Consider the following 13,969-nt stretch of genomic DNA (forward strand, 5'->3'; position numbering starts at 1 on the left):
ATATGCAAATTGACCGTCAAACCCTTGCACAAGATGGCCACCCCATGTGGTCAAAAGATGGCCACCACAAGATGGCCAGCAGGGAAGGGCAGTTGTGTATGATCAGGCCAGCAGGAGAGGGCAGTTGTGGGTAACCAGGCCTGCAGGGGAGGGCAGTTAGGGGCAACCAGGCTGGTAGGGGAGGGCAGTTGGGGGTGACTGGGCCTGTAGGGGAGGGCAGTTAGGGGCAACTGGGCCAGAAGGGGAGCAGTTAGATGTTGATCAGGCTGGCAGGGGAGTGGTTAGAGCAGGGGTGGGTGAACTTTTTGACTCGAGGGCCACAATGGGTTCTTAAACTGGACCGGAGGGCCGGAGCAAAAGCATGGATGGAGTGTTTGTGTGAACTAATATAAATTCAAAATAAACATCTATATATATAAAAGCCTAAGTAACAGGAGTGGCAGGAATGATCAGAACGACTGGAATGACTGGTCACTATGATGTGCACTGACCACCAGGGGGCAGACACTCAATGCAGGAGCTGCCCCCTGGTGGTCAGTGCACTCCTACAGCCAACATTCCCCAGCTGGCAAACTCCCCTGTGGTCCCTAACCCTGCCATCAGGCCCTGATTGCCCAATCGGGCTGGCCCTCCCTGGCCTGAGATAAAGAAGCGGGGTGGGTGGCAGTGGATGCTGCACCTTTCCCAGAGGGGCCAATGGCCAGCTCTCTCCTTCAGGCTGGCGGCCAACCTCCCGTGCCCTGTTCCTCCCCGCAGCCGGCAGGCCCTGATTGGCCTGCCACCTACCTGCCACAGTGGTGGTGCACCCATGAAGGAAGGAGAAGGGGGGAATGCAAGGAACCACGCAGTGGCGGGGCATCGACAATGGTGGCATCTGGTGTCCGTTCCTTCCATGCCCAGCCCGGTAACTGTCGCCTCCTCTCCAGCCCAGCCCTGATTGACCTGGCCCTGACCAGCCCTGGTAACCAGCCAGGCCTACGGACCCTACCCATGCACAAATTTTGTGCACTGGGCCTCTAGTCATTACATAAAAGGGTACGGTCTTATTTTTTTTTTTTTTTAGTTTTATTCATTTCAAATGGGCCGGATCCAGCCTGCGGGCCATAGCTTGCCCATGGCTGGATTAGAGGGTGATCAAGCTGGCAGGCAGAAGCGGTTAGGGGCAATCAGGAAGGCAGGCAGGTGAGTGGTTGGGAGCAAGCAGTCCCGGATTGTGAGAGGGACTCCAGATTGGAGAGGGTGCAGGCTGGGATGAGGGACACCTCCCCCCGCCCCTCCAGTGCATGAATTTTGTGCACCGGGCCTCTAGATACTATATAACACCTAGCATAATGTAGTTGAATACAGTATTATATTTAATTATACAATCATTATCATTTAATGGTCATTTACAAAATCTCAGGCTGGGTGAGGCATAGGATGCACCTATAGTACCCCTCTAATTATTGACTCATTAAGAATCAGAACAATGGCAGGTCTCTAAGTCCCAATATAATATCTTACCAGTGTGAAACATATTTCCTAGTTTCTTTACTTATTTTATACTAGCACTGAAAATCTGGTGATGCTGCCATAATTGGAAAGTTCATCAACTGTATTAAGCTCTTAATGTAAATGATGAATTGCCATGCTGCCTCTGGGTCTTCACATGGCTGGTTCACATTAATTCTATGAAGGTAGTGCCATTTATGGCTGACGTTGCTCTGCAATCTTTCATTGTCTATGCCTTGGTTCTGATCATAGATACATACTATGGTTTATATTCTGATTCCACGCATCTTATAGCTTCTATAGGCATTGCGGTTGCCTAAAAATGCCTATTTCTTGAGCACACTGGAATGACTACAAACTGAATGAGTCCCTTGGTTATCTGCTCAGTCGATCACTACATGTTGAGCTGCTCAAAAAAGTGAAGTGTCTCTTTAGGTATTCCCCCTAAATAATTGATTCTGTAGAATAGAGTGCTTGGGTGCAAAAGCTTACTTTATTACCTAATAGTTATATGGCCATGGCAAGGTTACTTAAACTTATTAAGGCTCCATGTTCCCACATGTAATATACAACAGCTTACTAGCATGACTATAATACCTTATCATAAACTGAGTGGCATAAAAGCATATACTCACAGTTTTAGAGGTCATATGTTTGAAATCTAGGTGTCAGCAAGGTTGGTTCCTTCCAGAAGCTCTGAGAGAGAATGTGTTCCATGCCCCTCCCTGTAATCTTGGCAGTGCTCATTGCTCTCACATTTTCCTATAAACAGCGGGAAACCAGGCTGTTCTTTCATCCCCTTCCTTAGAAATCTCTCAGACATATATCCAGGCTCATCACTTACATCCAACACCAGAACCCCCAACAGTAGAAAACAACTCAGCTAAGTTTTCTGACACTTTACAACAAGGATCACATTCCCTCCAATTTATAATAGCATGCTCCGCATTTGATTTCGTGACTCACCAGAAGCAGCTTTTCGTATCTCCACCAATATTTGTTCATGAAAACGTGTGTTCCTTAAGATGATAGAAACTTGCTCTCCAGTTCCTTCTGGGCTCTCGCGCCATACGTTCACAATGTCACTTTTTCTATCATGTACCTCCAGCTTCCTCCAGCCTCTACTTATTAGCCAAAACCCAAAGCCACTGCTTCTTCATTTTTAGGTAATTTAGGAGTTTGTAACAATAGTGCCCTACTTCCTCGGTAGATGCCTAAGACAACAGAAATTTATTTTCTCAAAGTTCTTGAGGTCAGAAATTGAAAATCAAGTGCCAGCAGGATCCTCCTGGAGGGTCTGAGGGAAAAACTGTTGCAGGCTTCCTCCTGCCTTCTGGTGATTGGCAGAACCTTGGCATTGTTTGTCATGTGGAGCCATTGCTGTAATCTCAGACTCCACCTTCACGTGTCTGTTTCTGTGTCTCTGGGTCGGACATGGCCCTCCCCTCTGTGTGTCTCTGTGTATCTTCTAATCTCTTGTCTCTTATAAGGACTCTCTCATTGGATTCATGGCCTTCCCTAACTCGTGATGATCTCAACTTGAGATCCTTACTTAGGTAGACCTGAAAATAATATTTTTTCCAAATAAGTCTTATTTGAGGGGATAAGACTTAGGCATATCTTTTTTTAATTGATTTTATAGAGAGAAAGAGAGGAAGGGAGACATACAGAGAGAAAGAGAGAGACAGAGAGAGAGAGAGAGAGAGAGAGAGAGAGAGAGAGAGAGATTTGTTGTTCCACTATGCCTGTCATTCATTGGTTGATTCTTATATGTGTCCTGCCTGGGAATGAAATCCACAATCTTAGCATATTGGGACAACGCTATAACCAACTGAGCTACCCAGCCAGGGCTTAGACATATCTTTAGGGATTCTACTCACTAACACATATGTGTGATAGTTTGAAAACTGGCATGTAATACACCTCAATAAGTTGTATCTATAATAAGTGCTTATTGGTTGTTTAAATTAGTGCTATCATATTCCTATCATAACTGTCAAAATATGACAATAAAATATTATGAAACTACTGTAAAATATAATCCACTTGTGCTGTATAAAAATGCATGCTGTGAAGTATAAATGCTGAATTAGAGTGGGAAGACATCAGTGATAGATAACTATGTTTTAGTGAGTAAAGATTCTTAAACCAAAAGTAGGTTTTGTGGGTTTTAGTGAATGGGCAAAATGTTGCGATGAAGGTGGGTAGCTCTAAGTGTTAGATCTTATATGGCAAGTATAAATGTGATTGTAAATTTCAAAATATGGCTGTACTATCGAATAGATTTCATGCATAGAAGAAAAGTACCAGTGTTGTCCAAAACATATGGGAAGTTTAAAATAGCTGTCTGACAACTTGTCTACTTAAGAGTTTAGTTTGCCAAATCTCTTAGTTAATAAGCTTGACTAGAAATAGCAGGGATCACAGATAGGTTTACAAAATAGGAGTATGTTTTCTTCATGCAGAAATTCAGTTGTATAGAGGTACACACACAAAATTCATTACTTTTATCTGGTTCCAAATTATATTGCCTCCATTCCCAAGGTCAACTCACTTCCAAGTTTGCTGACCCACCATATCCATCTCATTTGCCTCTAACCATTAGGAAGGAAGAAGTCAGAGAAGGGACAAAGAGGCATGCTATTATTTAAAGATGTTCCTGGAAATTGGTTAACTTTTTATTTTTAAAAAACTTTATTTATTTATTTATTGCATAGCCACATGTAGCGATGAGGCTAAAAAAATATTATATGGATAGAAAAGCACCTGACAGTTTCATTATACCAAAGAAGTGAAAACAATATTAAGTTTCTGCTGAAAACTATGGGTTTAGAAACTTTAATTATAATGACATACCATTCATATTTCTAGTGCACACATTCAGCCTCTGTCCTAGAGAGAAAAAAAAAAAGTCCTAAAGCTCCAACTCAACCTCCAAAATCTATATGTGATATATAGTCCCATGTATCAGGTTCACATATAGCTCTTTGTTGTACTCTAACCTCTATCTAACAGTCTTCAGTAATTAAAAAAATTATAATTAAAAACAAAAGCAAACAACTTACTTTGCCAGACAAGGAGACACACCAGTGAAAAGATTCAGAGTGGTTCACTGAGGTGCAAATTAGAGGTGACTAATAGCTGGAAAGGGTGAAAAGGTATGTTATGTTCTTCTTAGTTATGCTAATGACATTGAAAAGGTGTTCTCTAATTAGGAAGGAATAAGTTTAGGAGTCTGCATACAAATGATTAAAACAAGAGTCCTTGTTCATTGGTCAGGCCAGTGAGGTTCCAGCACAGCGGGGTCAATCAAAGATCATTTTATTTTTAATAGCTTTTGTTGGTTATAATGGCTGTGATAAAACACGGAAGTTGGTGTTAACATTTTCTATTCAAGAAATGCTGTAGGTCAAAAAATTTGCTTCACACCTGTAAATTGAAATTCTAGTTATGTGTCCCTAACACATTCAGTTTACAGTTGTATTGAGGTAATGAGCAACCCATTTATAACCCGAGTTCAGAGAAAGCAAGCCTGGGAAATACAAGGCAGTCAAGTCATTAGTCGGGGAAGGAAGGAGGACTCCTTGCACTGCCAGGTATAGTTAAGTCCTGGTCGGCCATCTGCTCCTGGCTCGATTTGCTCTCTGGCAGGAGTTCCCTTTTTCTCTGTCCTCTGTGGCCTCTGGATCCCTTTTTCTGGAAGGTTTATTTTTATCCATTATAATCTCTGTCCACATGTGAAGCTGGCAATAAAACAGATGTCCTTTTTAGAAGCTGAAGGGCTTTAAAATGACAATGATATTGATGTAGGTTTGTTGGCCTAAGGAATGTTTTGAGGGGCTGCAGGCTTGGCTTGCAATATTTTTATGTTCATGTATTTTTGTTTTTATTTCCTACAATAAAATTCTCAAAAAAAAATCTAATACACTTCTTACATATTGCCTCTCTCTCATATTCATTTGAATATATATATATATATATATATATATATATATATATATATATATATATATATATACCTTTTAAGTCATGAAACCTTGAAGAGTTTGAGAGGTTACCCTAACTTGCATAGATAGATAGATAGATAATAGATATCTATATGATAGAAAAACTTAGATTGGAAGATACACACACACACATATATTAGTAGAAGCACCAGATACTGATCAGTGACAGAAGAAAAAAAAAAAGAACCTTCCTACTTACTCACTGAATCCCTAATGCCGTTGCTGCGTCCCATTCCTTAATCCCGCTTGGGGCTATGCAATAAAAGCCAAATGTACCCTGGGGGTACAATGGGACTGCACCTCAGGAGACGAACTCCAAAATTATGAATCCTAAAACTTCTGCAGGTTCTGACAAATCTCCTCCTCCCCTCTGCTGTTCAGAGAAAGAGCATATCTTTTATTCTGTGTAAACAGATCTTCTCTTGGGGCAGGTGGAGAAATTCTATAACCAGGAATGTAAACTTTGTCTCCTGGAGAGATAAGAAAGGTTTTATTATCCTTTGAAAAGGAGCCCAGGTCTCTGGTGAAAAGGCGGAAAAAAAGCTCCGTACATCTACCACCTTTAGAACGCAGAGATCAGATGGGACTGTGGGAAGAGAGGAGACATTCGCTGTCATTATAGCATGCAAATGTATGTTGCTTAGTTGTATAGATCAAGCAGAAACACGAAGACATCCAGAGAGGATTGCCTTACAAAAACACCAATCATATTAACAGATGAAAATTTTAAGCATGAAGACTTACATGATTTGGATTCCATTCACAACCCCATATCTCCTAATTTTGCGATGGGTAACTAGAAATAATTTTAAAGGGGCTGGTGTGAAGCAGCAATCCAAACTAGGCTGGTTTTTGTTGTTTGGCTAAGAATTCATCACAGCAGGTGCTGGGAAAAGACCTGAGGCAAGTCTGGTCTCCTGCTAAGGCTCCACCCTGAGAGGCAGGGCTTAGAAGTGCTTCTCTGCTAGATGCAGCAGCAGTTTACATCTCAACTCGGCAATGAGCCATGTTACTGGGCCGCTATGAATAAGTGATGCTGCTTCCAGAGATGGCCTCCCTTAACATAACTGTATTCCGCCTCATCTCTCCCACAAGTGCTCATCTCTGAGCTGTTACTCTCTTCCTTATCAGACTTTCCTAAGAGTGGCTAATGTAGTTAATACACAATCTATGTTAATGATCTCTGTGTTGGTTTGCTAGAGCTTCCATAGAATGGTACCACAGCCTGGGTGACTTACACAATGGGAATGCATTTCCTCGCAGTTGTAGGTGCTACAAGTCCAGTTCAGGTGACAGCAGGGTTGGTTTTGCTGAGGCCTCCCTCCATGGCTTGTAGAGGGTAGATGGCCATCTTCTCTATGTATCTTCCTGTGGTCATCCTGTTTGAGTCTGTTTCTTAATTTCCTTTTGTAAGGATACCAGTCATATTGAATTAGGGCCTATACTAATGATCTCATTTTAAATTAATAACCTCTTTAAGGACTTTATCTTCTAATACAGCCGCATTCTGCGGTACTAGTGGTTAGTGCTTCAACATATACATTTTAGAGAAACCTAATTTTAGCTCATATCAATTTCTTATGACTTATTTTTATTTATTGTTTTAAATCCTCACCTGAGGATATTTTTTTTTCAATTGCTTTTTTAGAGAAAGGATAAGGGTGCATTTTATTGCTGCTCCTTGCTGAATCCTCAGGTCCTATTATATAACAGATTTTCAACCGGTGTGCTGCAAGAATTTTAAAAACACAAAGTACCTGACTATTTCGTCAGGGGCACTGGCCTCTTTTCTCTTAGATTGTCAAATAAAAAAATTACAACAACCAATACAACAATAGCTGTTGTTAATGAATCAAAATTACACCTTTTTTTTTTTTGTCATAACAGCAAAAATATACTTTTGGTGTGCTTGAGAATTTTAGTAATTAGTTTATGTGGGCCAGAAGATGAAAAGGTTTGAAAATCCCTGGTATAAATAATAATATGATATATAATTAGTATAATATTATATATAATATAAAATATTCTTTCAAATTTTAGTCACCATAGTATTATTTTTATTTAAACAGGAGCTTGCTGCTTGATGAAACCTGATCCTGTTTTTAATTTTAAGGTTTATATAATAGGAACACACTCTTTATTAGGTTTTCTGCTATTATTTGTCTTATTTGATTGTCATATATTGACCATAATATATATGGGCTATAGGTTTGAGTCCTTACTAGTATATGATTTCCTATTTCCAGCTCTGAACTGTACAGGGGCATATTTTAAACAATTTTATCAGTAACAAATAGATATTTTTATATTGATTATTTAGGAGATATACTTATTTCACTTGCAATGCATTTTGGGTAATATATTTACCCTTTTAATATATAGTTATAAAATATTTAATCTGTGGTCATAAAAATTAATCACCATGAAAGAAAAAGTTTCTATTATTAATCTTAAGATGAGTAAGAGTCAGGAAATTTGTTTGTTTTTTTATAATAGCCTCAAAAAAGTTTAAATAAAACTTGATAAACTAACATTTTGATAAAGTTTTTTTAATATGTATCTGCACTCAAATAGCTGGTGTTCAATATATAATTGTTGAATAAATGAATTAGTAACAAATGATAAATGACTTAGGATAATTTTATTTTGCATTTGGATTGAAACTTTCCCACTACTTGGAATGACTTTCCCTGATTCCCCACACTTTTCCTTCAGGTCTCATTTTGAATGTCACCTCATATAGGACATACTCCCATTCATAGCTGTTTGCCTTCTACAACACTCTGCACTTAGCTCTACCATAGAGGACACAGCACCCTGTTCCTAGAGCTACCATAGGGCTCCCAGATCTCTCAATGGAGTTGCAACCCTCTATAAATAAGTATGTTATAGAATTTAGCATCACCCCAAGTAAACAAGGTCTAATGCAACTCTGAATCTTTAGTAGGTAAACTTTTTGTTTTCCAAATTAGTATTTGAGTCGTGCTTTTTAGGTCAAGATATTAAGGCTGCTATTTTAAGTTCCCAGAGTCTTCAGGCATAACTTACATTTATGATAGTAGATTTAAAAGTACTATGCTGGAGTGATTTATATACAGCTCATGTGCAGCTTTTCATGCAAGTAGGATTTGCCCTTCTGTTCTTGGCCATGATTCTGTCCTTCCCACTGTTAATATAGCAACTGTCAAACCAGCTGCTGTCCTAAAACTAGAGGACACAGTTTTGTTATTTTTAAACCATATATATATATATATATATATATATATATATATATATATATATATATATAGCCTATAATACAATATTTTAAAAATTATAAGTATAGATAGATATAGACTAATTTTACTTTATTTCTTAAAATTTATATAAAAGAAGCTTCAGATTTTGGTATGATTTCACAGAAAAAAGTTTGAAGTAAGTTGAAGTATTATTATAGACCTGGTTTTATACTTACTTTCTATTTAAATAAAAAGGGTTAGGTAGCACAACCTTTAATTTGCCTAATGTTATTATTGAAAATTCAAAATTGTTAGGCCACATTTTATCTGCTAAGAAGTGTTTATTTAAGGATAATAATGGACTATAAATTCAATTGAAGATATTTACTTTTAGTCTGGTTGGCATGGCTCAGGTAGTTGAGTGTCAGCCTATGAATCAGGAGGACCTATGAACCAGGAATCACTGTTCAATTCCTGGCCAGGGCATATGCCCAGGTTGTGATACTGGGCAGCCAATCAGTGATTCTGTCTCATCATTAATATTTCTATCTCTCTCTCCCTCTCCCTTTCTTTCTGAAATCATATATATATATATATATATATATATATATATATATATATATATATATATATATTCTCCCTCCTATATAATAAAAGGCTAATATGCAAATTGACAGAATGGCAGAACAACCAGTCACTATGACGTGCACTATGACGTGCACTGACCATCAGGGGGCAGACGGTCAATGCAGGAGCTGCCCCCTGGTGGTCAGTGTGCTCCCACAGTGGAAGTGCTGCTCAGCCAGAAGCCAGGCTCACGCTGGCAAGCCCAGCGGCAGTGGCGGGAACCTCTGTGGTCTCTGAGACAGTGCTAAGGATGTCCACAATCAGACATACCCTGAGGGCTCCTGGACTGTGAGAGGGCGCAGGCCAGGCTGAGGAACACCCCCACCCCCACCCCAGCCCCACTGCTGAGTGCACGGATGTCGTGCACCGGGCCGCTAGTATATATATATGTGTATGTATGTATGTATATATATATATATATATATATATATATATATATATATATATATATATATATATATATATATATTTAGTTTTAGATTTCTGTGTTTGAGCCCTGATAATAGGTATTAATAATATGTTTTGAATTTACATGTAAGCAGGTCTAGAGTCTTGATAAATGTATCCTACTGCCATGTTACCCATTTTCTTTCATAATAACTGTTTTCCATAAAATTTTAGAGGCTTGTAGGCAAGCCTGCTTACAGGTATATGCAGAAAAGGATCAAATGGTTTATGTCTCCAAGGATGCTAGAATATCTATGTGCCTATGTCAACACAGTGCTTGGGTCTATGTTTTTATATGGTCTTTAATAGTCATATTTTATCTCAAAAATGATTTTGAGTGCATTATTTATCACATGATATAAATCATAGTATTATATAGTTTCTTTTTTGTTTATTTTGGTTTATTTGTTTTTAAATCTTTATTGTTGAAAGTATTACATATGTCCTGCTCCCCTCCCCCCAACTGACCTTTTGTATGCCACCTCCAATGCCTGCCCCAGGCCTTCACCATCCTATTGCCCATATCCATGGTTTATGTATATATGCATACAAGTTATTGGGTTTCTCTTTTACATATACTTTCTTTATAAAAAATAAATAAAACTTAAGTCAGTGTTCTATTATTATGCATACCAAAGAGTGGGTTTATTTTCTTGCCTACATTGATATTTCAAGTAAAACTTTTACTTTAATAAAAATATTATTTATTTATTTATTTTAAGTACAATGATGAAGACTACTATGCCTTCAAACAAAAATTAAAGCTTCATCATGACTGTACATGATTTCAACTTCCTAAGGGTTTTATGTGTACATAGAATATATGTATGTATGAAACTTGGCAATACATAAACTATTTTGTCACATATAACCTACTTCTGCTTGTTTTTATCCATTAAGTATTTTTTCTTTCTTGAAAAGTAAAATAAAGTGAAAAGGAGGTGGTATTGTTAAGGTCAGATTAATCTGTAATAAATTAGCTTTAATGTGCCAAATAGTAAGTCCAACCCAGAAGCTCGTCACTTTTCATTTTATGTATTCAGGTAAATGACTCTGGGAGACTGCTACCCACCCACGAGGACATAACTCTTGAAAGCCCAAATGTAGCATAAAGGAAATGGACATTAGTTGGAGCTTACAGTAATCTCAGAGGATCTTTAGAGGTATCAGCTTAGACATAAATTAACAAAGAACCTTGTTTGCCCTCAGCTGTCAAGAATTATAAGAAAAGGTGTTTAAAATGCTTTGAAAACCTGTAATGGATGGCCATTTGTTTGAACTCCAGTTGGGTTGTTTTGCTTGTATTATTTCCTTTCCTTGAATGCATTTACAAAAAATATATATATATATAAACCCTCCAGCTATAGATTTTCATAGCTACTCAGAGCTTCTTTTGTAATACCTAATATCGATTGAATTGCATTTATGAGTTATCAGAAGAGCTATATTTAAGTTAACATTAATATCCCTTCCCAAAAGCATTTTACATATGGGTGGTAATATTCTGTTTAGAATTAAAGCTGCTCTAATTTTAAGAACTTTTAAAATTGACTTTATTTTGTAAATAACAAGAGTATATAACATGTCATTAAATTTTGAAAAGATGCTTCAAATTGGGATCTATACAGAAATATCTGGCCCAGCCGTGGTGGTGGCTCAGTAGTTGAGCGGGGACCTATGAACCAGGAGGTCACAGTTTTATTACTGGTCAGGGCATATGCCCAGGTTGTGGACTCTATCCCCAGGGGAGTACATGCAGGAGACAGCCAATTAATGAGTCTCTCTCATCATTGATGTTTCTATCTCATTCTCCCTCTCCTCTCTGAAATCAATAAAAATATATTTAAAAAAAAAGAAATATCTGGTATCAAAAAATAACAAATGCAAACATCGAAATATCCCTTTTCCCCTTGTTTTAGGATTTTCAATCTTGATTAATGTTCTTATCAAATTTTAAAATAAAATGGTGTTTTAATCTCAGGAAATTATCCTATATAATAAAAGCCTAATATGCAAATCGACTGAACAGCAGAACAACCGGCAGAATGACCAGTCTCTATGACTTGCACTGACCACCAAAGGGCAGACGCTCAATGCAGGAACTGCCCCCAGCCCACAAGCCCCAGGTCAGCCAAGGCGGGTGCCAGCGGGGGGCCCCCTGATCGCCCCGCCTTTCGCACTGCAGATTGGCCCTGATTGTTGGCCCGGCCTAGGGATCCTACCCGTGCAAGAATTTCATGCACTGGGTCTCTAGTATTTATATATTGGCCTTTAACTATTTGTTATTCTCAAATCAATTTTCATATGATATCTAACTAAACACCTCCTAAAATAGCATGCTTTTATTTTAATAAAATACTTTATTACAAATCAATAGAATTTAATTTTCTGATTTTTTTAATCTATATGTTTCACAGGTGAAAAAAAAATAGTACTTTCCTATTGTATATATTTTGATACTATAGGGTACAAAATAAAACACACAGGGAAGCAGAATACCAATTTTCTAAAACAAATTCAGATTTCTTATGTGTTCTGTAAGTTTGATCCCAAAGTGAGGTTCGTTTTCTAAGAATCCTTCCTTATAGCAGTGACTCTCTTTTGACTCATGTAGCTCTTGGTAAAGTCCAACTGCTTTTTATTATTTGTTTGTTTTAATGTGTTAGAGTTAAATTTACTACAATTACTGCAGTCAGGAAGAATATCAAATTGAACTGTCTTACTTATCTCTACAAATCGAGGATTTGGAGAGGATATTTATAGGATTTGTTTTAGAGCCTGGACTGGGTGACTGTAACACTAATATTGCAACACCAATAGTTTGTTGCATTAGTCTGAGGCTATCACACTTTAAAGTGAATGTTTTGGAATCGATCATTAGTATTATAAGCTGTTGATTTGGTTCATGTCATATAATATAGAAGCCAGTGGTTCTTTCAGCAAAGCACTTAATTTTTTTGTTTGATTTTTCATCAGGACTGTTTAACCAGGGGCAAAGAATTATGTTGGTCTCAATTATCAGCCCCCTAGTTGTCTCCCAACTTTTATCATCAGCTGAAGCTTAAAGATATAACATCTCAGAAACATGATCAGTGTAGATCTCCACGACTGTGTGATGTACAGGGTGGGGCACAAGTAGGTTTAGAGTTGTGAATACACAAAACACAGAGTTTATTCTTGTGTTATTACTTAATAATCACTGTAATATTTTCTATACAAACAACTGTAAACCTACTTGTGCCCCATCTGTATGTATAACGTATAGAGTAGCCATGTGATAAATGTTTGAAAGTAGCTGTTCCCGTATCTGTGTCAGGACTTTTTATTCTCTTTGCTGGAAGATTATTTGTTCGGCCATTTCATTGGCTAGAAATTGCACAGAACATTAACTTCTCTTAAAGTCACTCATTTGAGGATTATAACACTGCATATACCAAAAGAAGTATTATAATCAGAATTTGTAGTTCACTTCTAAGAAAGCGTTCAAGAGAATGCAAATTAAAGTTCAAGAATATGTTGCATTTAACAGTTCAAAGAATCCATAAAATTCTATTAGGTAGTTTTAGCCAAATTACTTAGTTTCAGGATTTTTTCCCTAATTATTTAGTAATATTTAATATAAGTCTATAGGAATGTGTATTCAATAATCATACTGAAGGCAGCATAAACTCTACCTCAAATAGGAACAATTATTTCTACAATTGTCCTCTTTGAAACACTGCCTATCCAGTTTCATGAACTTCTTTGATAAAATAGTTTTATGGTTTTAGGGACAGCTATCTAGTTCCGCTGTTATTTGAACTATAGCATGAAGTAGTCTGGTTACTTCCATGACTCTTATAAAGCATTGTTTTTTAAAAGAGATTTGGAGACAAATTGGAATCCCAGAAATTCCCTTTAGTGGTTCAAGTCTGTGAACTCAAATGGTGTTTGTTTTTCTTCTTTTAGAAGTTAAATTATCTAAAGAGTTCTCTCTCTCCTTTCAGAGCAGAAGGAGCCCAAATAAATCCAGTTATAACTGGGATGGTCCTGAGGCAGGCATCACTCCACTGGGATAACAGACCCCCATCCAGTTTGTAGATTGCAGCCAACGGGTTATTGTGTAACAAAGTCAATGCCAATCCTTATTGATGCCAGTGGTCTGTTTCCAGTTAAAGCCACTGCAACAAACCAAAAAAA

The sequence above is a fragment of the Myotis daubentonii genome, chromosome 4 (genome assembly GCF_963259705.1).
Source record: "Myotis daubentonii chromosome 4, mMyoDau2.1, whole genome shotgun sequence".
Taxonomy (NCBI): Eukaryota; Metazoa; Chordata; class Mammalia; order Chiroptera; family Vespertilionidae; genus Myotis; species Myotis daubentonii.